General features: G+C 37.4%; 1 protein-coding gene across 1 annotated transcript in view; it reads left to right on the top strand.

Annotated features, from left to right (window-relative positions):
* The window catches only part of LOC109858829, a 117,158-nt gene that overhangs the window by 13,434 nt on the left and 78,595 nt on the right, over positions 1-25,129 (top strand). The window lies entirely within an intron of this gene.

Genomic DNA, 25,129 nt, shown 5'->3' with positions numbered 1-25,129 from the left:
ATCCTTAATTCCGCGTGATGCGCCGTTACGCGCGAACGAATAATCTACGACCTCGACGTAGAGTCTCGCGTCGTCTGTCGGTTGTTTCCCCGCGCGAGTCCATCTTTCTTCTTCCTCCCGCGGAGTTTACCACATTCGGAAAAAAAACTTGGACTACTTGTTGCGAGCGCACGCAAATGTTCCCACACTAGCCCATTTCGTACCTGCGATCGTCGTATGTGAGAATATCGTATTATTCGCATCCATGGAATAAAGAGCCGGGTATTCACACCGTATTCGAACGTCGTAGCTCGTATCCACTCGACTCGCGCGCAAGTTCAGCGCGCACCCACCACTCGAATTAATGCACCGCATTACTTGTGTAACACGCTCCGAACCATCTGTATTTTCTCCTACTGCCGAAGGGAAACTACCGGTCGGTTCTCTTCTTCACCTACTTGGCGCGCATATTTACGAGCCAAGGACTTTTTTTTTTTCTTTTTTTGTTCTGCGTTATTTACTTGAGCTCTTTTAATCTTAGTCCCTTTGGGCGCTTTTTCAGTGTCGTCTCGCAGTGTAAGCTTTTAGATACTCGCATTCGTGAAACAACGATGCTCGATCAACGTGCCAGACTTGATCCGCCCATTGATCTTGTCTGACCCCTTGTCCGACTAAAGCGTGTACGGTATTGCTTGTGTAAACTAATGAGTGTTTGCAAGTAGTATGATGAAGAATCGATCCTCCTCCCAGGAGCAAATCCAATTTTCATACATTAAGGATGTTAATGCGCAGCTTGCATTAGATTATTTCTAGTAGCTCAAGCTGTAATTAAACACACGGTTCCTCCGTGACGACATTCTGACTGAAGCAATTTTCGATATAACGAACGAGAGTTTTCAATTTCGGGGAAAATTCGAAGAGAGATCTTCTATTCTATAAATAAGTGTAAAAAAATCTCAATTGACACAGTCAAATCATATATCACGCGTGCGTATATTCGCGAAATATGTGTACGTGATCCGTAATTTTAACTTCTCTTAATTTATCCGAGATCTGCACACACGCTCGGTTGAAACTTTAATGGAACGACGATAAAGCAAACGTGTGTACGTGTATATACGAGAAAGACACACGTTTGTTATCTGCGGAAAGGAGTTAAAGCGCTTTGCGCGCAGATTTGCAATTTTCGGAAATATTAATCGAGTTTAAAGTGTTTAAAACCAGAGATTTTGGTCGCTATAACAAAAAAATAAAAAAAAATCAGAGAGAGATGAAGAACTTATAAAATTGTTGAGGCTGTCTCTCGTTTCGCAACGACGATTTTTGATTTTCACTCGGGTGCTTCCGCGACGCATAATGCGTTTTTGCAAATCGAAGAATTTTTCTGCAAAAATACGTGAAAAGATATCAATGGCGAGAGTCTGGTATTATATATATATATATATATATATCGCAAAAGAGAGCATAACTTGCTTCGAGAACCAAACAAACTCGAAACGTGCTCTCAGAACCGCGAAACCAGTAATTCTCTCGAGTAAATTAGAAAGATGTGAGAAAAACTTTTTCCGCAACTCGGGTTTCGAGAAGACTTCCAAGTAAAGGAGAAAGAAATGAAGTAAAAAAAAAAAAAAAAAAAAAATATCTGATTACGCGCGCTATGTACGCGATCCCCGCGTACAAGGAGATAATAACGTATCGTATCAAATAAGTTTTCTTGCGATTTATAAAAAAAAAAAAACAGAATGAAGATTGAATAGTGCGTCGAGAGGGCCAATGCAATCTCACTCTCTCTCTCCTCTCTCTTCTGGTTTACGCAATTGAGAAGCGAGCTATTTCAGAAAGCCGATTTCAATCGTAAATTTAGCTTGCGCGCTTAGCTTCTCCCGCCAGCAAATTCAGCTTCCTTTTGTTTTACGCGCGCTCGCCTCTCATCTCTGACCGCTTCTCCGTGCGTTTATTCCGGAATAGTTGACGGCGGCGCTTTCGGCGCTCGACGTCGTGTTCTTATCCTGCCTTGTGTTTCCGTCCTCGCTTCTCTCACATCGCGGCAGTTCCGCCGAGCGATAGAGCCGAGTTTTGTCTCGCGAAAACCAAAGTTTCTTTCAGGCTTTCAATGATCAGCAGAATGATGTCGAGAATAGGGGGAAAACGAAACGAAATGGCAAAGCCTCGTTCTTTACGAGGAAAGCTCATCCTCGACTGCGAGTTTTCTTTACGTGCGCGATGCTTTATTCATCACGGTCGTAGTCGCATCTCAAAATTTTCCGACCGGACCGCAATCTAAACGGATATTCTGCGATATACCCGATTGATCGGCCGGAATCTTTTGTTCGCGTTTCATTATTTTCAGAAGGAGCTTGTGTGTAAAATATATTCACGGATAAAAAAAAAAAAAAAAAAAAAAATTGTCAATCAAAACATCTCTCATCTGACTTTTTCATGCCGCTCTGAGAGCAAAACTATAAAAACCAATATAATAATATATTTTTAACAATAAAAACTTCGATATACAATACGTATATATACAGTTTGACTTTTGATTATTTATAAATAAATTTTGATTATTTGCAAATATCATGAAAAATGATAAACTTGTTGCACGGATTCTCATGTCTCTTACATATTTACATATCCAATGTAATAATTGAAATTATAACGGCTATTATATTGTGAGCCTTTGCGGGATGTAGTGCAGTAATGATGATTTTAAAAAAAAATTATGTTTTTTTTAAATCAAAACGTTTCGACTTTATTTGAAGTCCTTATCAATTGATCTGATGTTTTTCGACATTTGATAATAAACTAATTTTTAACAATTGAGTATCTTATGGTCATGCCGGTATGATCGGTGTAACGATACTCATTACATATATTTACGGCTCGTGAAAAATATTTATTCACACACTCTCACGCTCTTTACGTATGTAAATATCATTTTTGAGATGAACGATTTTTTTACGATTCCGGTCAGCTTAGAAAAACAATATCGTGTCTTCTCTTTTACTATTTTAACAAGATTGCCGTTGGATCGCGGGGGCAGATAATTTTCTCTCTTCTCGGTAAATCCGAGGGTGGTTTGCCGAAACGAGAGGAGTCTTCATCATTTAAGAACGAACTGGATACCCTACTCTTCTCCCATCATCAATCTTCGCAAGTCAAGGGTAACACGTTCATCTTCTACAATTACGAGGCTTTTACCTCCGGGGAGGAACGATTTGCATCCCAAAGGGATGGATACACATCTTTCGACTGGAATTTACTTTTCCAGAGAAGAGTATAAGTACATTCACAGTTTATGCATCTTTTATCACAAACAAGGAACTGTTTTCGTTTCATGTACGTAGATGTGTGTGTGTGTGTGTGTGTAGTGTAAAAGATATTTTAATTTTCTACAAATAAGCGAACTGCATGTATATACATTTGTTTAATTTTTAAAATTAAACAAACAAATAAAATAATAATTTAAGATTATATGATTCTATTATTATTCATATTTATGACATTATTGCTATTTATTTATGATTGTATTTAAATTTGTGTGTGTGTGTGTATGTATATAACTTTTAATAATAATTTGGAGAACTCTGTGTCTCCTTCTCCATAAAATTTGTTTCAAACAATTATTTATCAATCTATTTTCCACTAAATCGAACGAGTTTGAAATAGTATCTTATTTGAATGGCGGTGCTATATATATGTATTTTATGAACAACACATACACCATATTTCTCTCTCTTTCTCTCTTACTCTCATGTTCGAAATGTAAATATGTAACGCAGCAAATATTATCTGACAAGCCACGTAGACCTTTTTCCATGTCGATTTATTGCAGGGAAAATACACCGATATTGTAATTTACATATTCGAAATTATCTACGTACTCTCTCTCTCTTTCTCTCTCTAAATCATATTTATCAATACAAATTGAAAGCCCGAAATCGTATGTAACGACTAAAATTTGCGATCGCGAAAACGTACAAACATACAGAATTTGTTAATTTAAATGTTAAATTCAGATTTATATCTTGCAACGATTACATCAAATTGTTCTCACGCTGCGAGATACGTAAATATTGCAATTTTGCATCCCAGGTGCGCACGAGGAAGGTAAGAGGAGGTAACATATTTTGTTGCGCGTTACCCACATATTTTTAGACGCGCGTTAGAGAGCTGTCAGAGTTTTATATATTTCTTTTCTAGTAAAAAAAAAAAAAAAGATTCACGCACATCTTCCGATAGAACGATCAGTCAAAATCGAGCGAGACACAAAGACGTTTATCCACAACGTCAGAAACTCTTCTCTTTCAGAAGAAGCCAACCAACCAACACGTTGTCTTTGCGTTTTTGTGCACTTTAATATGTGTGTGTGTTTCTTCAAAAGAAAACTCAAAGTTTGAGAGAGGAAAACTCGATATTTTGCTTAGCACTTAAATCCGACAGAGGTGTTTCGACATATTCATCGAAGATACGTCAATACAACAATAGACACTTTCGAGATCTGTATATAAGATTCTTGATATTTTTTTTTTTCTTGTCTTTGTTGCAAAGAGAGATGTGCAAAGAAAACGACGGCGAAAACGAAGAGGATGTAAATGGATACGAATGTTGTTTTATCGAGTTTGCGAGAGACTGCTGCTCGCCACGTTTCAGGACGAACTAGACAGAAGAGCGTCAAATAACGGCACGGGAGTGGAGCACTCCGGATACGAACTTGCACGTCTGCATCATCCCACACATTTGCTTGTTCCCTTTCTCGCGTTTCTTCCTCGTTTCTTTCGCTCCTATCTCTCTTACTTTTTTTTTTTACGTAATTAAACTTCTCACATATATATATATATATATAATAATAATATCAATTTCGAAATAACATTTCCGTTTTTTTTTTTTTCTGTTTGAACGAGTTCGAAACGTGAAACTCTCTCGCGCGCTCGCTTCGACTTCGGAGAGCAATCACGTGACTCGCAGCTCGATTCGCTCGAGTAAGAAACTCTCGAGGATATTTCGCGGGGAATTCCCGGGAATCCCGCCGATAACTCTCTCCGTATCTGCGCTGACTCGGCCATTTCTCCGTTTCCGCGAGGACGACATCCGCGAGAAGTCCGATAAAATGGAAAGCAAGAAAGAAAGAGACATTTATTTAGCTGTTCCACGATGCAGTTTCCGCGCGCAACAAAAATATATACATGTTTTCGCGCGCGCAATACGATATATATATATATAGTATATGAGTATATAATTTAAATAATATCCAAAACTCTTTTGCAACAAATTTCCGGATTGAGATCGTTTCTTCTCAAGAGCCAACACATTTAACACAGAATAAAACTAAACAAAAAAAAAAAAAGAGAAAATAAAAATAAAAGAAGAAAGGAGTAGAATAGATTTTTGAAAATTGACGAACGAACGCGAAACAAAGTTCGCGTCCGAATAAGAAAACGACAGAAATTTTCTTTCGAGAGACAAAATATATATTGAGAAGCAAATATATAGAAAATGTTAGCGAGTGATCGACGAGTAACAACATAACGAAGTATTAGTATTAATTAGATGTTATTGAGTTTTATAGTGTATTTATTAGTAATTATTGGATTAAGAGACAAAATAGTTTTCAAGAGACGAAAATTCAGGATATCGGCCAATGCGTGCGATGTTTGTGAAGGTAACGTTTCGTGAGCACGAAACGGCAAAACTCTTCAATATGTACGAACGATCCGCTGCTCTTGCCAGGACAAATGAAATATATTTTCTCTCGAACGTTTTTCTCATTTCCTTCCGACGGTCTATTACGCGCGATATCGATTGTTTCTCTCACAAACACTCGCATTGAATTCTCATCAATATTTTCTAACTTAATCCGTAATTCGCTCGTGAAATTGTCAAAAAAAATGAATCAAAGGGCCGATACGAGCAGTTAAATACAAGATGTTAGTGTATGAAAAGCAGTTTTTTTTTATTAAAAACCACAACAGACGTTTCGGTCCATGGGTTTGGACCTTCTTCGGTGAAACAAATTAACGCAGAATGGAAAAACACGTGAGATCGCAGCATTATTAAACACAGTTGAAACAAACAACAACTTATATAAAGATGATAAGAGAAAGAAACTGTGTACCTGACCCCACAGTGGTCCTTTGATTCATTTTTTGATTTTCTAACTTATTTTCTCTCGAATATAATGTGCGTTGCAAATTCGTTTTTTTTTTTTTTTTTTTTTGTAAGCTGAATATAGCTGCGTGTATAATCAGCTGAATGAAATTCGCACGTGCTCGCGATTTTCCACAAATCGTACGAAAGAGAATTCGCGACCTGTGCGGATTTTCCTGCGATTTCCGCGCGCTAACGAGCTCCGAGTTTGCGTGAAATATATCGCGCATAGTCGTGGCTTAAGCGGGTTGCGGTAAAGGTCTGTAAGACCATTTCCTGAGAAGCTCGGAGTTTCTCACCCGATTCCACCGTCTTGTCCGCGACGCTATGCGTTTTTCTCTCTTATAGATGCGTTTTTTTCTCTCTACTAAACGAACTCGAACAAACGAAGAAGCAACGAAAAAGAAACCACTCTCGCAACACGACGGACTCTACATGAAGTTTTTTTATTACTACTTTTTTCCGAATATCGAGAAAGATGCTTTATGAAAAAAAAATATATATATAGTAAAAACAAATCCGTATATCGATCAAAATTAACGCAATCAAAAAAATTTTACCCCTCTTATTTCTCTTCTCTCTTTTTCTCTGTGACGTACGGCGCCGAAAATTTTTTCACGAAAAGTCTCGAACTTTATATAACGTATTCGGTTTATATTTCGAGAGCGAGACGAAGTAACTTCAAAGCCTGCGGTTCATAAACTGTCCCAACTTTAGCCTTAACTTCAGGCAGAGACATGTTCCCTTTGCTGTGCTCGCTGCTCGATAATCGCGTAATTAGATAACACCGTACATAATCGGCACCTATTTAGGGAACATCGCTCTATAGCACGATATTTAATAATATAACCGTCGAAGTAAATTGACTTGTCGTTGGCGAGCAAAAAAAATTGTGTCAAAAAAAACCTCGTTATATAGTTTTACCTTCCATTTTTGAATGGGAATAGAACTTGAAAACTTCTTGTGTCATGTTGTGTGTGTTATCAATAAATTGCATACACACACACACATACATATTGTAAATCAAATTTCTATACTTGGAGTTTGTGCTTGGGAAATGTATCAAAGTTACACACTCACACACACACACTAAATTAATGCAAACTGAAATATACTCTACTTGCAAGTTTGAAAATAATTATAAGCTCGAATAACTTTGGAGATCAAAGTAATTACAATCTGTGTCATGGAATGTAACGTCGATAGAGATTATGGTACGCATATATACAATATTTTACATATACGGAGCGCTAAGTCAAGTAAAGTTTCATAACTGAATTTTATAAAAGCAAAAAGTCGATAATACATCGAGCGCAACGAAAATTCGATTCATATTTCATGTTCTAGGTATAGAGGCCGTTAAACATAAACGTCACGGATTTAGTTTTGCGCACCCGGCGAAAACATTTTTATTTCGCGCATGATTAATGAAAGTTTTGCAATAAAGTCAAGATTTTACAATTAAGATCGATTAATTGAAGAAAATCTAACTCACATTACGATAAAAAAAAAAAAAAAAAAAACTATACTATATATAACATAATAAAAAAATGATATCTTTCAGTAAATTAGACAATAAACGATCAACCAAGTAATTTTTTGGCAAGATTGTAATTGCTTCCTTTCGGCAAAAAGCTTTCATTTTAGGAAAAAAACATTCTTTTCGTTCTCACAAAAACAGTTTGACATTTTTGCGTGCAATTTTTGTTCTGTTTCTTATAATCTCTTTATGAAACTCCTAGCTCACGATGAAAAGCCGTCTCTCGAGCATTTTCATCATCCTAGAAAATCGATTCCGATAAAACGACGCGAACGGTATTATCGGCCACAAGAAGGAATTAAGTATATTATATATATATATATATATATAAAAGAAAAGAAAGAGCGCGAGAGAAAAAAAGACAACGACCACGCACGCGCGTGTACATTTCTCATAAAACGAGATCACACATAATGAGAGAGAGAGAGAAAGAGAGAGTACTAGAGCAATTAAACTAAGAACAAAAATTTCAACATCTCGATACATCGACAATATTTTAAATAAAAATGATAAAAAAGTTGTGCGCAGCAAAGTGAACGCGTTACTAGAAAAAAAATATACTTCCGGTTAATTTTCAATGCACGCGCGTAAGATGAAACAAAATTCAAAAGTTGGTAATAAAAACAATAATCTCCCGGATAAATTTCTTTCTATCGAATGTTCGAAAATCTAGTGCGTACCCCAAACATCTGGTGATATTTTTATTTAATTAGAATTGCAAATAGAATAGTTGAAGCACTTCCGGTATCTCGATTCGAATTGATCTCGCGGTTCGTATTCTCGTTAAAATAAAAATTATCGCGTCTTTCGACGAGCAATCTTCAAGCGAACACGAGCAAACAGACTATCTATCTCAAAATATAATTAAAAAAGGTTCTCACTCTCCAGGTTTTGCGTGCATGGCGCGATAGGCGTGAGCGAGCATAAGAGCGGAAACTTGTTTATAACTCGTCGAGAGAGCCGGACGACTCGCCAAAGGTAAATTGAAGATCTCGTTTAAGTGTTCTCTCTCACACGGCGCAACTCCAGCCAAGTTTTATTGCCGCGGGGGCTTGAAGCTAAGCTAAAAGCTCGATATGGCGCCTGCTTTTCATTTTGTGCGATTCTCTACTTGGGAATCGAGCTGTCGGGACACTTCTGTCAACACGAGTTGCATCGGCTAGTCAAAAGTATTGCTCTCGTTTGTAACGAACGTTCCAAATATGTGTGTGCGGATAGATATCTATCAAAGTTTATACTATTTACGCGTTTGATTTGAAGAAACAAATCGTTCTCAAAATTCAATTTTCCACACAATCAACAAATTTAAGTACGTATAAAGACTTGATATTAATTAATACAATTACGATGTGTGCGCGTGTTCACGAAACAAAAGTGATAAGGATTATATAATTACACGAGGATAATGACAAAACAGAAATATCTGAGAAATTGTTATACAAATTTATATTACAAAGCTTTTGTAATTGTTTGAATATTTGAATATTCGAAATATTAATATGTTTGTTTGTTTTTTGATGTGGACTTGCAATATCAACATATAGATGAGTGAACTGGGTATGACAAATATATATATATATATCGCTCGATGAAAGCGATCTTGTAAATGAAACAAGCAATTTGTGCGAAAGCCCGCAACGTTCTCGGATGACATATTTTCGAATACGAGACCAAGAGGCGAATAATAGACATGTTTAACCATTGTGCGCGGCAATTACAAGATAACGATTTATTCGATAACAAGGTTGGACAGTCGTAGAAATGTACTGCATTGTATTTGTAACGCAGTTTGATCGGAAGCGAGTTTAGTTCGGTCGGCGATTCGCTTTGACAGAAGCGCGCGATTCGAATCGGTTGTTGAATTGTGCAATATATATATATATATATATATATATGGCCGCGACCGTTATTCCCGACGACAGTTTTCTGTCATTTTTTCTAACATTTTTTAACTTTTCTATCCGATCATTCAAAACGACAACGTCGAGCTTAAAATATGATTGTTGAACTATTTATATTTTTGTTTGTTAGAGGGATTGTGTATCCGCACGCGCGCGTCGACAATAATCAATTGACTCGTTAAACAAAATCGAAAATACAAAACCACATCAAATCAAAAAATTATAAAACAATTCGGTAGTGCGCAGTGCGTGCCTAGATTTGTTTTTTTTTTTACGTGCAATATTTTGTTTTTTACGTGTAACTATTTATTACGGTGTGTAAACAAAAAATGGGTGTTAATAGAAAATGGGACGTAACGGTTATACTCGTGCTGAATTGAAGAAAGCTGCGCTTCGCAGTTTAAATCGAAAGTATTGATATACACACACACACACACACATCATATATACTTTTTTAGAAAGCGGTTGATATATCTATCGCGTGCACAAGCGCTTCCTCTCACGATTAACTATCGCGTCTCGCGTTCCCAATTACACCTGATTACATATCAGATAAGTCATGCTCTCTTTCTCGCTTGTGTTGTTTACATCGTTGTGTAAATCGAACGATAATGTACAGCACAAAAATTATTCGCCAAGTTTTCACACTGACTTGGTCGTACACACACGTACATACGCGGATGCACAGTTTTAATTATCGACAATCTATATGTAAACTGCAATTGCATTTGGGGATTTAACGCGAGAGACGCGAAAAAAACTGTTGAGGCAAAGATTTTTTTTTTTTGGAACAAGTATCGAAGAGACAATTTTTTGTTTTTTTTTTTTATTACTTGGAAGTATAATAATTGCGAGAATTGATCGAGAACTGTCTTTTACGATTATCATCGTTTGATATTAAATACGAAATGCTGTTGTGAATGCAAATATTACGCGCGTAAGTAGAGACGTATCTAAAAAACAAAAAAAAATAAAAAAACGAAAATCGGTTGCTCCTTATGCCGAAACCTTTTCAGTTTTTCGTTTTTCATCACGAAAACGTTCTGGTAAGAAAAAAAAAATGAAACAACGAATCAACTAGTTGCGATGTGTGAAAGGGAGAGAGGGAATATATATATATATATGTAGCGCGGGAAAATGTAAAGCCACACGACGATACGCATAGAAAGCGTTGAAACCCCTGGCCGCGCGGGCAACATTTGCATTTCTTCCTACGACGTCCTTTGAATAACAAATAAGCTCTCTCGACCGCGAACAAATGCGTGCGATATCTTGCGGAAGGGGATGCGGACGATGATCATGATCATGATGATGATGATGATGATGATGATGATGATGATGATGATGATGATGATGATGATGATAATAATGATGATGATGATGACACCGCTAATAAAAGAATAGAGATAAAGAGAGAAAGAGAGATTATTAAAAGTTATTTTAACCTACAAAATTACTTGCAAAATATTGTAAAGAGAGGCATATTATTACAATATTCTCATGACAATATTTCTTGACAACACGTTAGAATATAGTTTGAGAATATTCAGTGTGTAGAAACGTAACGTAGTATGTAGTGTTAGTGTGATAAAGTGAATTCTTCATTGAAAAAAAAAATCTAATGTACCGCGCGCGCATTTCTTTATTTTACTATTTACTATAAATCTCTTCTTCTCATTCATAAATCATCGGACGGTGATAATAAAAAGATTGCAGAGAGATTTGAGAAAAATTCTGAGTTTCAGCACAAGTAACGGTAACAAAGATTTATCATCATTGAACGAAAGGAAGAAGGAAACAATTCTCACACAATGTCCACAAAGTAGAAATTGGAGCAAAACGATGAAGCAAAACAAAAAAAAAAAGAACGAAATGTTTGACGTATTTATTTTTTCTCTACTTTCACTTTTCTTTTTCGCGTATGTGTGTGTGTATAACATATATATACTAAATCAGAGGTTTCGTTACATCTCTCGTTTTGTGATCCCCGTCCCTCTGCCAGACCCGTGTGTGTGTCGCGTACCCTCGCAAGGTGCAAACGAGAAACAAAAAGAGATGTGGAGGGCAGAAAAAAAAAGAACACTTTTTATTAGACTAATATGTGATATTTGCTATGTAATATATCTGCTGGACCATCGCGTACGACCCTCATTTAGAAAGCCTTGTACTAGCAAAAAGTTAGTGGATCAGAGGATGGCGGTGCGTATAGAGTGAAAATAAATTCGCGCTAACTTGTTAGAACGTCCTTTATGTAAAAGGAAAGATGAAGATATGTAGCGATATGGGAAAGGATCTTCCACCAGAAATTCTAAGAATGTCTGCAATTAAATTCTCGAGCGTGCTGAAAATGAGCTTCAGCGATATACGGATGGTGACACACCGCTACACGTGTGTGTGTGTGTGTGCGCGTATACATAAGAGCACGTGTACGTGTGTGAAAATCTCTAACTTGAAATTTTTGAAATAAAATATATACATATATATATATATATATATATTAAAAACAAAAAAATGTTTATATAAAATATAGTGTATGAATATACGTATATCTCTCTCACCTATTCTTTGCAAGCCTGCCGGCAATGTGAAAGAAGGTAACGAATTCGTGAAACACAGCACAGAAATATGACACTGACTATTATAGTTTTTTCCGTAAAACAATACTAGAACGTATTTTTTAACATTTGTCACGAAACGACATTCACAGTTTTTTTAATTACAATTAATACGCTATTATTTTTTTTTTTTTTTATACTTTCTTTTCTCTTTCACAAGCATTTAATGGTAAATTTTTTCGTTAAATTGCATATAGAGATATCAAAGTAATACAATTTCAATTGTAACTTAAATATAACACAGTTTTTAAAAATTACTCGTTATAAGAGAGAGCAATTAATTAATTTCTTGAAATACAGTATTATGCATAATAATTAAATTTAAATTTCTTGTGCGCATGCATAGTGTGTAACAGATGACTTGAAATTAAAATCAAAAGGAAGTAGATGAAAGTAAATTGAGATAGAAAGTAAAGACACAACGATACGATTTCTGGTTGTAATCAATAACTGCGACTGCAATCATGACGAGACTCAATTGATACATGTATGTATATGTATATATATATATATATATATATATATCTTCTGCGACCTAAATTCACCTTGACGAAGTAAATCCAGATTGATTGGAATAGAAAATACTTTTTCCCTGTTACGATTACGCAAGCGTTCATTGCGCAGCATCAAACTTGTCGTATAAACGCAAACCGAACACAGATATCGACGATTGAAAACATATCGAAAATAATCGCTCGAGAACAGATCTCGAATGGATAAAAATTTCATTGACTGACATTGCTGAACATATCACAACGGTAAAAATCCATGTAATATATAAATATATGTATATATATATATATATACATATATATACATGTTACATGTAATATTTTTCATAAGAGCACTCATCAGTGGAAAAAAATAAATTCGCACACGAACACAAGAGTTAAAAAAAAAAAAGAGCAAAGTTTTCAAGATTTATCATGAGATTTATTTCGAAAAATTAGATCTAACTGTACAGTGCGAGCAATATCCGAGTTGTAAGTAAATGTTGACGTTTCTCCACGAGAGTTCATTTTGAGTGCTGCTCTGCGAGAGCATCGTTGCATCGCGATCGAAAAATGAAGCTTTGCTACGAGAGAAAGAGAGAGAGAGAGAGAGAGAGAGAGAGAGAGAAAAAGAGAGAAAGAGAGACAGAAAGTATGCGACTAATTCAATTATTTTAATGCGAGTAGCTTAATTGCGAATCTATGCGTAATCGTCTTGCAAATTTAATTTCAATGAAGAAATACCTTTCGTCGGCGAGATTCTAATATCGAAATGTCATACGAATCGCCGGTCGAGATGTCATATTTGAATTCGCGTATTGTAGTAAACTTTTTTGATCCGAAACTACGCGCTACGTCGAAAAGGAAAATGGAAGATAAGAGTAGGTCACTGCGCATTCGGCAAATACTGCGCTTAAGACACAGGTTGAATCTATTACGAGAACGCTCGAATGATATGTACATTAGCTTAAAACCTTACGATGTAAATTTGATTTCACCGTGGACCAAGAGATATTATTCGTCTCCGAAATTTCGTCTGCGCGAAAATTATGATATATATAATATATCATATAATATTACACGCCGCGAACAATATCAGAGCGTAATGGAAAACGTTAAATTTTACGAACAAGTTTGTACGTGTGTTAAGCACAATTTAATTTTATATGTGTGTGCGTGTGTGTGTTCGTCTACCAATATTAATTTTCTTTTATTATCTACGTTCGACCCTTCAAAGATGTTGGGAGAATTATAGGATATTTTCACAAGAAATTATATATATATATATATATACATATATATATATATATATGTATATATATTTAGATTGATATTCTATCAGAGCAGTAATCTAAATATGGACATTATTTATAGACACTAACACTGACATGAAAAAAAAAAACAAGATCGAGAAGATCTCGCTTAGTTAGTAACGCAGAGTTAAATTTGTATCGGCGATCAAATTAATGGAAGGAATTGAGCGGCGCGCGTATGAGATCGAGATCTCGAACATGCGAGATTTGTATATAAAGCGCACCAAAGAGCATCGGAGGTTTGTTGAAAGAAAGCAAGCTCCGAGAGACGAGGCTCGAGACGAGAGAGAGCTGTTGTCGTCTATCGGGTTTTCCACAATTGTGCATTACATTTCTCGTCGCGCGACGAATATGATCCCCCTCGGCGCGGATTGCAGCACACGGGTCGCTGGCTCTAATTATTAGATTCTCCGACGAACATTGATACTTTCACTAATTGTTGCAAATAAACATACGCGGTCATCAAGAAGTGGATCACACAGAGAGAGCCGGACTCTCCTCGGCTCGAAAGTGCAATGGCAACAACGCGAGAGAAAATGAAAATGGAGCCGTCGCGTACTCGGCGACCGCCGCGGCAAGACTGGGGTTTGCTGTGCCCGGCCGGGGTAGCTGCCATGGCAACCCGACTACCCCCGAAAGCTTCCTCTCCTCTCTCCGGTACGTCCATCCGTACGTATGTATCTCGCGCACCCTCGCTAACTCTCTCCTCCACCGTACCGCACCAGTAACGCGTCTCTCACCCTCTCTGCTACCCTCACCACCGCACGTCCTCCACTTCTCTCTCTCTCTCTCTCTCTCTCTCTCTCTCTCTCTCTCTCTCTCTTCTCGCGCTCTGTGCCCTCCACCAGAGAGATGGTCCTCAAACCGATACCCACTCGCGATCCTCAAGCAAACGGAGTGCAGATGCTCCTTCGAAAGAGGTATCACGTATATTTCGTTTAAAGATGCGTTTAGAAAGACGTTCAAGATGCTCCCAACTATTTTGCCTCTCCGTCGAAACTGAATATATAATTGTAAATATAAGGTTTTACTTATATACAAGAGATATATTTTACCGAAAGATGTTCGGTTCGCACAGCAACATTGCTCTCTTTTTAAATTATTATACAGCGTTTCACATAATTTCTCAAATACGGAGTCTGATATTATAGAATTGGAGCTTGTATCGCGAAAGACAAATCGCGAGAAAAGCACAGCTTCCTCGAAGACATTTCGTCCGACCGTTCACACTGTGTAACCTGCAGCTACAAACTCTCTCTCTCTCTCTCATTCCAACATTCTGTTTGTCTTCTGCAGAATAACGTCGCTCCGCGACGTAGATCGCTCGCAAAACGTTTTAGTTTTGTCTTGGGATGTTTAAGAGACTTCCATTTGAGGTACAAAACGATGCAAGTGAGACATTTCGATAAAAAGTTTGTAGACACTCTAGTTGTTAAAAAATAACTTCGCATTGCTCTCCTCGAAGGTGCTATTTGCACCGCTTGTCTGCTTGTGCCCGCGCTTTAGTTAAGTTCAAGGTTCGAGTTGTAGTTTTCAGTCAGTTTAAAGTTGTACATTGAATTACATATCGTATTAAAGTCGAAATATCTGATCTATCCTGCTATTTTTGAGTTTTCTTTGACTATCGGGCTTGAATCGAATGATAGAAATGTGCAAAAGAACAGGAGAAAGACTCTGTAAAGTGCTAAAGTAACCCGAGAAGAGGGGATCACATTTTTCCTTTGAGAAAATGTAGTCTCTTCGAGACATCTCTCATCTCCGAGGAGTGAGAGAAAAAGACGGATGCTACATTTTTTTTTTTTTTTTTTTATGGGCGTTTTCTTGTGCAGCTTCCGTTTTTATAATAACTACCCCTCATTTATATTTTGCGTTTGCGGTTTTCTTCCTTCAGACACGCAGCTATAACACGGCGCTACGGTGAAAGTCATTTTCGAGTCTCAAAGAGACGCGCGTGGTATTTCCAACGACCTTAGACCTCCACATAAGAAACTGTGTTACGCAGTTTCCCTTTAAAGATACCTTCCGGAATCTCGACCTCTAACCTAAAGGGTAATCGAGAATTTCCGCTTTGTGGAATCTACGAGATCTCCATCGATAATTGAGTTACCGTTTTAACGCTATTAAATACCTTCTCTATGGACACCACTTTAATAGTACACTCGAAGACTTTATATCGAGTACTTTCTCTCCCTCTCTCTCTCTTTCGCTCTTTCTCTCTTTGCAAATTCTCTTGTCTGATACTTCGATTCTTTTATTTTTTTTTAAATATATATATATACACTTTAATGTTTTATCATCTCTTTAAGCGAAATATATATTGCAATGTTGAAAATCCGTAAAAAAACCTACAAGAGCACAAAGTTATAATAATGAACATTTGTCAATACAATATTCAATATATATGTTCTTGCATAATATACATTTTAATATATTCAAACGAATATATAATTTACTTGTTTAAATGCGAAACGAAAAATAATTGAAAAATGCGGAGAAAAAATATTTTTTTTTTTTTTTTTAATGATGATATTTCGATATTCGTTGTGTTTCCGAAGCTCCGTGAAAATCTCTAATTTTGCGCTCGCTAATTTTAACTGGTAATTAAAATTTTAACACAGATGTGCACCAACGTTGCAAAACGCGCGTTGCAAATTTATAAGCTCCGCGCTAAATGAGAAGTTATACATTACGATAAAACTCGCGTCTTAACATTACGATTCACGGTTTCCATATTTTCTCCAGCTCTACGCTGCCATTTACGCGGATCGGCGTTAATGTAAACGCAAAATGCATTAGCGCAGCCATGCCGAGGCGAGCGTAAAGCCCGCGAATTTATCCGGAGACGGCTGCTGGTGCGCGGAGATGCGATACACGCTTGGAAATGAACGTGAGGTTGCTGAGTCTAATATTTCTTACGTTCTATTCGTGCAGCGTATAAATTAATCAAACACATGACGCTGAAAAATCGACTCTATAATAGAATTGAAGAAATATATATATATATATATATATATATATATATATATATTAGCTTGATAGATGGCTCCTAATACATTGCTCGAATATCCACATGTTGTTTGCGCAGCTGGCACGTATCGAGATGGTGTGTTCATCTCACCCGACGAACAAAAAATATACGCAGTTTGATTTGAATAGNATATATATATATATATATATATATATATATATATATATATCGTTTTTTTTCTTTCTGATGAACACAAGACTTAAATATCCACATGTTGTTTGCGCAGCTGGCACGTATCGAGATGGTGTGTTCATCTCACCCGACGAACAAAAAATATACGCAGTTTGATTTGAATAGAGCCGTTACGATCTCTGCTACTGGCTTGTTTCTTCCAGTCGGTTGCGATAAATTATCGAAGAAATATCTCCTAGGAATGTCGGTTCTTCTTCCGTTCCGTTTCGCGGATATTTTTTTTTTTTTCTCTGTCGCGATACTCAGAGACAGATTGAACAACTCCATCGCGCGCACGAGCTATTAATTTTACTAGACACGACAGATACGCATACGCGTTACGCGCTATCACATCTCCGTCCGTTTCTCTTTTGTTACGCTTTTGTTTTAACGCAGATTTCGTTTTTCAGACTTCAATTTTATTTCGCGTGAAAATCGATCGTTTTTAGATTTTTAGAAAATTAAGGCATTAAACGCGACGCGTTATCTTAACGAAGCGCATAATCGGTATTGCGGGTACAAGGTGCACAAATTAAGTTCAACAAGACTCGACTTGTCGCGACCACGGATTATCATCTTTCTTTTGTCCTTAAAGATAATTATTACTGCAGCCTGATAAATCTATTTTAATGTTGTGCTCGCGGATAATTCCTTCTCTCTCTCTCTTCTTCTCTCTTAGTTAGTATAGCTTCTCTATAGAGAGAGTGCCCACTCCCGTGCTCGGAAAGGATTTAAACACAGATGTGCGAAATTGTCCAAGCAACTGGGAGTGTAATCCGCGCGGATAATCAAATAGGCGAATTTTCACTCCTTCCACATCCCTCACGATGCAAATAGAGTCTCGCCGGCGTTCGCTTTAACAACGATCGTTTTATATCGAATAAATAAATTTCTCTTTAAAGAGAGCATTAGATGCAAATAACAAGAAAAAAACCGCAATTGTGCGGGTTTTAGTTTTAAGAAGAAAGAAATTCTGGATTATAACGCGAGATTTTCGGAATATCGAAAATACATTTAGTTTTTTTCTTTGTTTTTTAATTACAGAGATTTTACACACACAGAAAAGAGAGAGAGAGGGACAGAAAGAAACAGACTAACAGACAGACGGACAGAATAAAGAGTAGGAACACAATACAAAGATAAAAATTATCTTAAAATTACAGAAGAACTAAAGGATTTCCCAGTTTTTCACGCAAGAACCGTTCGGATTCTCTAATCGGACACTTTAAAATGAGATTAGACTGAGCTTGTCTAACATATCACATCGGGAAGAAGTACGAACAAGAGCCGTTAATTACTCCTTAATTATCCTTGCCTGAACAGTCATTAATTTCCACCGAAATGCTGCGGTTACGAAAAAAAAAAAACTCGTTACTTTTTCTCATGTATGTTCTCATCAGCGAAAGAAAAAAAAAGTTCAACCGCTTTTCAGAAGAATTCTTCGAATACGACAATATTTGTTTGTGAACGTTCAGTAGAACTAGTTAAGTATCAAAATGTGTAAAAAATAACACCGGCACAGTTGTAAGTATAGCGCGTAGTTAACAAGATATCTTTTATAGTATAATATAAATATTTTTCTTTTTTTTTTTTCATTATATTAAACGTTGATTGTTTGCATCTGAATTGTACATCCAATTATTCGAGTTTCCTTTGTTTAATGTTACACTTTGCGACAAGTTCATTGAAGTTCTTTAACAAAGATTATTAAATTGACAAAATGTTGCTCGATTTTAGCATTTCTTGTGTCATTCAAAGAAAGCTTAAAATAAAAGAATAAATTAAAGGTATCGGTAGATAGATAGTAAAAAGCAGAAAATATAATCAGCGCGACAAAGTGCGAGACTATCTTTTCAACACAGTCGGCTATTCTATAGATAATAGTGTCACATTGACAAAGTGATATACGCAAAGCGTATCACTTCAAGCAGAGCGTAATGTTTTATTTAAAATAATACAATGTTGTGCTATTGCTTCGTAATTTTTTTTTAGAGTTCACAGCAAGAAGAACAAGAGAGAGAGAGAGAGAGAGAGAGAGAAAGAGAAAGAGAAAGCGTTATTTATTCTGCGCTACTGGAACAAGGTCTCCTAAAACACACAAATTAAGAGTGTGTACAAAAAATTATACAATCCAAAGACATACACACATATATTAATAAAATAAAATAAAAATAAAAATAAAAATAAAAGCATAAGTAGAAAACAATGATAATAATAATAAACCAAGAAAAATAAAATATATAACAATTTGTTAGTGTAATGAGGCACACAACATCTGTTTTTCAATTGCTGCAACTTAATAAATAAATAAGCATGAAATTCAGTCTAAAAAACAGTCTTAAAAAAGAGAGAGAGAGTGTGTGTGTGTGTGTAAGATGATTTTTAAAAAACCTATTTAGACACACTATAATTTAACACTGAGATATAAATACATTACACGCGAAATTATTGTATTTATTCTAATTTGGAATATTTATACACACCATCTATTTTTCTCAAATTGTACGCTAAGAAAATTTACGACACACCGTCGCACTTGTGTGACATTTTTTTACATTTTCTTTAATGACGCGAGATTATGCTTAGTTAGTTGACAATTCAATTGAAGTCGTCGCGTAACGACGAAGCTACTTTTAACATTCGTGGTGAACTCATCGTGCACCTCGTGACTTTTCTCCGACGTTTCTGCAAAAACAAACGACACACCGGGGGGAGAGACTCGTAATTACGCTGAACAGTGCGTCGTATAAATTCTATTCCGACAAACAACTATGGAACATAGAAGCCGTGCCGGAAACAGATCTGATCTTTGTTCTCCTCTCGCGTTCGTGCGTTCGCGAGAGCGTTATTTGAGTTTTTTTCGAGCTGCTCGTAACAAATGTACTTACTCGTCAGTAAAAAGACATGATAATGCACGCGATAACACTGATTATTCTCCGAATAGATAAATAGCAATAATTTTATTTAATGTTTAATTTAATTAATTGTTCAATATTTAGCGCGCATAACTAACAAGTCAAAAAAAAAAAAACATATCTCCAAAAAAACATTTACATAAATTTATCAAGATTAAAAACACAACAAATATAATAATCAAAGTTTGTTAAAAAGAAACTAAAACAAGAAAAAATATTTTTCTCATAGAATCTATTCCCATATATTCCTATTAGAAAAAAACAAGACACGTCATATAGGAACACGTATGTGACATATGTAATTGATGACCTTGATTGTATCAAATCTAGCGTAATCAGAGATGAAATATTTCACTCTGATCAATTATAAGCACGTTCGACTCTTCTATATATTTGAGAGCTCTCGCTCATGTGTACAAGGCAAATAGCCATTAACTGTAACACGACGTAACATTGATTCTCTAATGAATTCATTACATTAATGTCCAGCGCAAATCAATGCGAAGATGAGTAAACATGACCCTCCTGATGTAAATTGATCGCTCTTCCCAAAATATCGCGACCCTTCCCTTCGCTAAATACAAATTGTGGGCGTTATATAATATTCTTTCTGTTCGCGCAAAGTTAATGGATCATCATTTGCTCTTGCGCGATGTGATTTTTATATCTTACGTATCTATATATACCGGACTATATATTTTCAACGCAATACGAGCTACAAAGAAATAACGCGCGCGACAAAGGAATTCGCCGCTCTGATTTCACTTTATAAATGCGTCGCTTAAGATATGTTGAGTAGAGAAATTCATGCAAAACACACACACACATAGTTGCGGTGCGAAACAATGTTTCAAGCCTGAAAGTTGTGGTGGTTTTAATGACAAAGGTGGGCAAGGTAATGACAAAGGTTGCATAAATAATTATCACACAATCCCTTTTCCATTTCTCTGCATGAAGAAATTATTTAAAGTTCGTTTCTCAAGAAAAAGAAAGAGAGAAAAAAAGAGAAGGAGAGAAGTAGATAGAAACATGTGGAAAATTGGCTGAAGAGCGACATTGGTTCTTTTAGTTTTACAATAGCACTTGCGCCGCTCCATCGCATTACGAACTCTTCTGGCGGAATCGTTCCATGTCGATGGAAGTGAAATTTTGCCCATTCGTGACGACCCTTGCCTGCAACCTGGCCGCACGAAAGCTCCTGGCCACGGTCGAGTTAAGCTCTGGAAAAGCTCCGAAAGCGCTCCCGGCTGCGGTTTCCCATTGCAATAAATAAAGCTGATAAGCCGGCCTCGCCTGTGTTTGCGAACGTTTTACTATTACTTTCCCTCCCACCTTTGCCACTATTCTTCATCGTTTCCGTGTCACGATGAACGATCGCGCTGGACCCGGAACTTCGATCCGACGCCCGATCACTCCCCCAGTTTGCTTGTTCGCCTCTTCACACGTTATCTGCAAACGTCCTCTTTTCGCGTACAAAGGTAGTTCAAAACCGTACTTTCAATTTCATCAAAGTTGCTTATCAAATTATTGGTTACGGAGTAAAATTTCGATTCGCGATACTTTTGATTCTTTTACAATTAAAAAGTTCAAAATTCGCGAGAGGTCTTTGAAACAAAATTTCGTTGTTGTGTCACATCGCGCGTTTTAAACTCGCGAAATTAGTAAGTAAAAACAAACAAATAGAGAGTAATATTTTGCATTAAAAAATTTATACAAAGAGGACTGTGTGTGAACTGCGAATTTATTTTACGAACCTCGGCAAAGGCTCGAGGAAAATGTGTAATAAAAAATATACAGTATTAAAAAAAATTAAAAAAAAGAGTATAAAATGCAATAAAAATAATAAAATTGCAAACTTAAAATCAATAAATGATATATAAAACGACGTAAAATGGCCTCATTTCTATGTTTCTCATATTTTCTCTTTGAGGCAATCCCGCGCGTGCGCGGCTGTGCATGCAAATCAAACGCGCAGTTATGAGAGGATTTATCGTGCGCGTGTGACACGGAATACTTTATATATTTTGAAGAGAACACATTCGATTTAATTTCGAGACAATAGGACGAATAAAAACGTATATTAACGTCATGTTTATGTGTGTGTATTCGCGTGTGCGATATTGCGCGCCAAAGTTGGAAAAAAAAAAAAAAAAAATATTCTCTAGCGGCGAATGCCGATAGAATTCGGCTCTTAGGAAATGCATGAACTATCGAGCATAAGTTTTTCTCTCTCGGAATCTGCTGAGATATTTAAGAACTTTTTTACTCGTTCTAACGAGTTCATTATAAACTTTTACACCGGACGTCAATAAGTTACAGCGCGCCATAAAACTCTCTCCGCTCTCTGAGATAACATGGCCTCCTATTCGGAACTTGTTTTCTCGAGAGGACGCGCATTTCCTCCGCCAACTTGTTTCCGATCTAGTAGTCGATGGTAGGATTAAAGGATGCATTTTCGTGCCGGGGCATAATCGCGGCCGCGCGCGGTTAGTATCCATTACCCGCTCGCACGTAAGAGCGCGCGCGCGCGTCTAGCGTGCGCGTCTCGTACAATCGAACGATGTCAGTTTGAGGTCGGTTGAGTCTGATATAACCAGAACTGCGCCGCGATCATCGGTAGGAATTTCGGTAGAAACCCGAGGATAGCCGCAAGTTATGAGCAAACACTTCCCTCGTGGCCGCCGGCACACCTGTGCGTACGCTTACTCGTACAAAATTTAGATATACGCGTTATCAGTTAGCTATATATTTGATATAAACATCCTGATGTTATTAAAGGACAGAGAGAGAGAGAGAGAGAGAGAAAGAGAGAGATAAAAAGACCTGTGTGTGTTTTGTAACTTCCAACAAAGAAAAGGTTCACAACTCACTTTGGGATTCGGAAATGTTCGCCCACAAGGCGCGTTAATTTGCCTGTGAGGGTACTTGTCCCCGTTTGTTCATCGCGCGGCTGTGCTTTTTAGAGATAGAAACTACGTTTGGAGAAACGAGCGGTATCGATTTCGCTCCGCTTTATCGCGAAATCGATATACGCGTTAATACAATAGTCTCTTTTCGAACAGAAATATTCTCCAGCGGAAATTGAGAATGTTTTTTCTGTTTTTTTGTTTTCCGAACTAATTTCATAATCAACTGAGCGCGAAAACTTTCGTCTTTGCTACTGAGAAATGAAACATGTGTAAAAAAAAAAAAAAAAAAAACGTAAAACTTTCCGAAGATGGTTTTTCTAAGCTTCAACCGCGTTAGCGTCATTTTTATACCGACGTTTCGCGGACGTTTCAGAGTATCGGGTTGCTCCTGGTATCCCGAATGAAGTAAACGTCGGTGTAAAATAAAGACGCTGCGCGATTCGAAAAAAACCACATCTTCAGGAAATTCTCACACGACGCACCGTGAAAGCGTGTCGGATATGAAAAAACGTAAAGAAAAAAAAATCCGTGGCGCACTGGGCGCAATAACAAAAACTCTTGCGATATATATCAACTATGCTCTAACAACTGATGATTGTCCAAACGAGAGAACGCGCGTTTATACGAGAGAGAATGCGCACCTTGTCACAGCGCGATAGTCGCGCATCGGGAGACATAGTTGAGCGGATGGTGTGAGAGAGCGTTGAGATAGAGAGAGGAAGGACGCGGTAATTAATGCCCGCCGCAGCGTTGCAGCGAACCAAGAAGCTGCGGGACAGGCCGCGCGCGTGGCGACGATGCCAGCCAAAAGCAAACATTCCTAGAGTCACGGTATCCCGAGTATCCAGGTATTGGTTCGACACGTACCAATTATAAGCTCGGCGCACTCGGTCATTTGTAACGCGCCCCGGAATGCCGCGCGGACTTGTCGCGTCCGGGAGAAGCACGGCTGGCTGCTTCTTACACCCCGTCGCAGATTCGACGCTGTTTAAACCATCACGTGTGTGTGTGTGTGTGTGTGTGTGTGTGTATATATATATATATATATATATGTACCAATTGTACGCCATTCATTGGGGCGCGGTGAAATATATTTTTGGCGCGCTTAAAACGCGCGTGAGAAAGAACACGTGTGTGCTCTGAGTGTCTGAACACGCGCGTTATCGCCTATGTGTGCGTGCGTGTGCGTGCGTATGTGTGCGTGTTATTTCAATATTTACTGCTATTGGCCGCGCGTGCTGTGAGTACCGAGCTTAAATTAACCAAACGTGTTGAGGCTTTCACACTTTACAAGCTATATACAAGCCGATACAATGATGGCAATACATACTGTATCTTCGGAACCTGTTAACCCCCCCAACAGTTCATACTGATTTGCTCTCGATATTCATTGATGTTTAGTTTCTCGCGCGCGCTCTTTGCATCCGGTATAATAATAATTCGATTTTCCTAATCGCATAACCGCGCGCGCGATTGTGTTCCGCGCGCATTGAATTTCGGCCGATAACTTCTCCCGCAGCTGGAAACTGGAATAATTGATCTCGTTTTGCGCGTGCGGCGGCAAAATCGATATAACGTTGGGATCTACGTGAGCTAAAAAACAAATATAGAAAACGCGCGGTTATATGTGATTTAGTTTTTGAGAGATATATACCCGAGTCGAAATTTAGCGTCTACATTGAACCTCAATTTCTCTTTTTTTTTTATGTAGGATCAAGAGAGAAAGTAGATTCTACTTTGACGCTGCTATACGTCCGAGAAATTTCCTTTTTTCCTGTAAAGTTTTAAAGTAGGATTCAATTCTCAGATCAGACTGCGCATCGCAGGCTCTGATAGGCTCAAAGTAGGTTCTGATAGGCTCAAAGTAGGAGTAAGAAAAAAAAGTAGATGCTACTTTGACGCTGCTATACGTTCGAGAAATTTCTTTTTTTCCCGCTAAAGTTTTAAAGTAGGGTTCAATTCTCAGATCAGACTGCGCATCGCAGGCTCTGATAGGCTCAAAGTAGGTTCTGATAAGCTCAGAGTAGAAGTAAGAAAAAAAGTAGATGCTACTTTGACGCTGCCATACGTTCGAGAAATTTCTTTTTTTCCCGCTAAAGTTTTAAAGTAGGGTTCAATTCTTA

Source organism: Pseudomyrmex gracilis, unplaced genomic scaffold (assembly GCF_002006095.1).
Source record: "Pseudomyrmex gracilis isolate BER0280 unplaced genomic scaffold, ASM200609v1 scaffold_226, whole genome shotgun sequence".
Classification (NCBI taxonomy): Eukaryota; Metazoa; Arthropoda; class Insecta; order Hymenoptera; family Formicidae; genus Pseudomyrmex; species Pseudomyrmex gracilis.
The sequence above is the reverse complement of the archived record's forward strand: the minus strand, read 5'-3'. Positions and strand labels throughout refer to the sequence as shown.